Raw genomic sequence first — 4,658 nt, 5'->3', positions numbered from 1 at the left:
GCAGTACATTCAATCACATCACAGGTGAATTTCCTGGAGGGCCGCAGAACCTGCAGAGTTTTGTTCCAACCCTGCTCCAGCACACAAACCATGTAGTTTTCAATTGAGCCTGAAGGACATGATTAGCTGGATCAGGTGTGTTTAATTAAGGTTGGAGCTAAACTCTGCAGGCCTGTGGCCCTCCAGGAATTGAGTTAAGGCCCTGTCCCAAATAGAGCACTTCATGTGCACTTGCGGTCTTATGGACTTACAGTGACCGCCGCATGCACGTGTCGTTAAGTCCACGAGACCATAGGGCAGGCATCCTCAAATCTGGCCCACTGCTGCAGGGTTTCAAACACACCTGAGCTGCTAATCAGAGTCTTCAAGATCATTAGAAAATCACAGGTAGGTGAGTTTGATCAGGGTTGGAGCTAAACTCTGCGGCAGATTGACCCTCCAGGGAAAGATTTGAGGAACCCTGCCGTAGGGTGATGATTGGTAAGAGTTATCTTAGATGATTGCGTTCATGGTTTTTTAAAAGGGGCTATGTATCAGAGTAATTGATCAGCAAAGCAGTTATTGGCTGAGCATGAGCTTTTGCTGGAACGCCAGGGAACGCCTCAAAGCTGCAAAAGCCAGGAGAGAGGGCTGGCAAAAAGTTGCAGACAAATTAAATGTATAAGTACTGACCATATTACATGTTTGTATGACTTATTAAAATATATATTATGTACATAAAAAAGTATAACTACTTTATCTCTTATATTAGAGCCACCACAGGACCCACTAGAACATAGGAACAAGTAAAAGTAAAATACAAAAACATTCTACAAAATGGTAATCTTTACTACTGTTCTTTGTGTCTTTCAAAAAGAGACTGTGAAATAATGTGTTTGTCTGGCTATGACAAGCACTAAGAAAAACGCTGAGCAAAACCAAAAAAAACAGGTGGTGGTCCTGCACCCCCATGTTAAGAGTTTAAGAGCTGGGCCTTGGGTTGAATGTCAGCCGGCCCATTGTTGAGGGCATCCCTGGGGATAGCTGTTCCTTGGACTCACAGCCAGGGAGCAGAAGCAGCACCTTCATTACTGGTAACCAAGCTTTTATTTGTCTTTGTATACTGTATAATAATTGGTTGCTGCCTTGCATTAAGTGATATCCAAATGTCTGTTTCATCTGTTGAGTCTTCAGTAGCGTAGTGATTAATTGCATTAATATCAAATGAACTGCTAAGCGTATTTTGGGTGAAAGTGTTGCCATGATTTTTACACTGTGTACTTCATTATAATGACATTGTGTTTTTCACGTATTGTGTAGTTTCACACAATACACCAACACTTTTATCTGTTCCCATGCAAGTGGTGGCTGAAGCATGTGCGGTAAGTGGACTTGCTTTGTTTTTTATTTTTTACATCAGTAGGGAAGACAACACCTCCCTTTGTAATACCTTTTGTTTCCATTGCACAGGACAGTTAAGAAACCCTCTCAGATGACTGTCCCTTGGATGAATAGCACTGCTCCTCTCAGCCCACTCCCTTTGAAGCGCTAACTCTTGTCTAAACAGGATTTTCACACACAGGTAACACAAGGACATGCATTACAAAAGGAAACGAAGTGTAACAATTGCTCTGGCTCTATTCCTGTCCTATTCACTCATATGAAAACTGACAAGTCAATTTTCTCAGGCTTTTTATGGTGCATTATAACCTTATCATAGGCAGTGTAAGAGAACTAAATGTGTTTACTCCACAAGATGGCACCATGTTCCCGGAGAACTGTAGATCGGCCAGTAATCAGGAGAATTGTGTTGGCCTGTGTAAGCTCTGTCTTACCCTGTGCTTTTGTTCAGCACTGAGCCATTCCTATGCAGTTTCTGGGTGATTCTGAGCAGACCAGCATCTGTTTGCTTGGTTGTGTCGTTTTTAGTTCTGTTGGATGTCTTGATTTTTTTTTTTTTTTCAACAAAACAGCTATAAGATTTTTGTGTTACATTTTGTTAAACCTTCTTGTGATCAATCCTGTCAAGAATGAGAGTTGTGCAGCCTCATTTATGAAATGCATTTGATTTTAAGTACTATGGATTTTATTTAATGTAAAATATGAGGAACAAATCAGGATTTATAAAGCCATAAACTGATGTAAAAAAAAAAAAATGTATATGTCAACTATAGAGTATGCATACAAACATGTTGGTACTCATATACCAATAATTCAATTAATTCAACATTGTTTATGAAAATGTAAAGATAAATAGACAATCACAATATGCATTAATGTAAATATATGCACAAATAAGCTTAATTTTTTATCAATAATTTCCTAAAAATATTAAAATGTTTACACACACATCGCACAGAAATCAGGCCATGCTGCACATACATTTTCAGAGAAAGCATTGTATTTCCTTGCTTGAAACATACAGAGAGTATGTGGGTGTCTGCAGGTGGATCAGATACCGGCCAAGATAAATGTTTGTCATGAAACTTCAGTGCATTAAACATTGTAATTTGAATTACCTGATGTTATTGAATCTGTTCAGACACTGTCAATGCGACAGGTGTTTCTGGAGAGAGGTGAAGCACAAGCTTGAAATCTGTTTACTTTCACCTTACTACTAGAAGGTGCCAAGGTATTTGAGACCTTTTTGGTTTTCTCTATGTAATTACTAGATACTTTTTTCACATTGAAGGCATAAATATGTGGATACCAAAATCTATTTTAATCTCAACAGTTTTCTGCAAGACATTGTGGATTATTTGCAGAATGTGCAAGGGTGCCAATGTCTGTCATGTGTCCATTAGATTCCGCGTCCACTCCTGCTCTCTCTCTCTATTACCAGTCATACTCACCTGCCATCAGTCACGGACACTATATATATTGACCAAAACTATAATGTTTAAAGTGCTGTATAAATAAGCATGACAAGACTGACAAGACATACAGTTGCAGTGCTGATTAAATCCCTGCTCATCAAACATGTGCACATCAGTCCAGCAGTCTGCAGAGTGAAATGAAATGGCAGCACGAGAAGGAATTTCTGCTTATGCTGTTTTCTGCTGGAACAGCAGAACTGAAGCTCCTTCTCCCCTCTTGTGCTTAGCTGACCGAATATGATCCCCTATGTCCAATTTACCTCTGTTGCCAACAAAAAACAACAGTTACAGTCACTGCAAAACACTTGACTTGCATTTTCAAATAATTCCTGCAGGAATGCACATGTAGACACCTGTAGTAGTTGTAGTCTGTATTCCAGTAACATTTAAAACACAAGAAAAGCTGCGTATTTTATATATAGGTCTAGCACTGTAAAGATGTCTGAAAAAAAAACAAGATGCAGTTAACTGAAACATTTGAGCTGTTCATGCTTCTCTCAAAATACTTTAATGAACACAGCAAAGAGAGCTGTGGCCGGAGATCAAGATTTTGGCTTTAGAGGACGTGGGGCCAGATTTACAGCCTGCACCAGCCTCTTTTGGTGTTAAAAACTACTGTCAGGATTTACATTAAAGTAAATATTTAAAAAGCAAAGTGAAAAATTAGTGCTGAAAAGGTGTGGACTTATTTAAATAATTTATTATATAGAAATGAATCATGCAACAAGAGCTCAACAAGGGGGTTCAGCAACCAGCTCCACCCATGTCCCGCCTCTTTGTCCATTTTCAATTATTCGGGAGTAATGCTCAGTAAAACCATTCTGTTGGGGTTTAAAGCGTAATTTCAAAGCCTCAGTAGCATCCTCCATTTTCTTTTCTTGGTTTGGTAACGTATAGAAAGAACTCTGACCTTCTGTTCCCAGGTAATGAAGAAACAAATCTTGCCTCCTGATGCATTAATGACAGGTTGTCAAATATTTTTAATCAACATCAAAAGATGGCTCACCAGGTAGGAATGGTGTAGGAAAGGAAGCAACAGCAAACATTTTTTGTAGAATAGTAAAATCTTGATGTCAATTTGTAATGCTATACTCTTAGTAAGCATAACGTCCAGAAAGTTGTCAGTTCTCAGAGTGTGACTGCTGATTCAATCACTTTTCACAGAACAATACAAACACAATACCAGCACTCTTACAATTGCATAAATGGATAACACTTGTGATTTTACATTAAGATTCCCTTATAAAGGGTTTATAAAGGTGTTCATAAATGACTAATAACTCATTTACAAATGCATTATAAATCATTGATAAGCAGTTATAAATGCATGAATAAAAAGGATGATTTTAATGCAATACCTGCCAAATAGTGAGCCATTTTTAACTCACATGTTATAAATGCTTAATAAATATTTATTAATTCTCATTTCACTCTAAACCAGATTCCTGATTTATTTAATGATGCAGCAAAAATGTACTATTATAGCAAGACTGAAGGGTGTTGTATTTATGGTTCTCTCATTTATATCTCGTGACTCGTGTCACTTTTCTTACCAGAATCTACTCTGTACCTTACCCATGATTCTCTGCAAAAGTGCATGATGTCTATCTACAGCAATGATTAGAAACTGATATATTTTGTTTATCAAGATGAAACTATAAAATTTTATTTTGGGGGAAAAATCATAAAAGCACAACATTGACTTGAGATGTTAATATAGAAAATTTTAATTCCAATATTACCTGTGAACCTTAATGTAATTAACCATTTATTAATGAGTTATAAACATTAGTAACCTGTGAA

This window comes from Barbus barbus, assembly GCF_936440315.1.
Source record: "Barbus barbus genome assembly, chromosome: 18".
In the NCBI taxonomy this organism is placed as follows: Eukaryota; Metazoa; Chordata; class Actinopteri; order Cypriniformes; family Cyprinidae; genus Barbus; species Barbus barbus.
Note: the sequence above shows the minus strand (reverse complement) of the source record.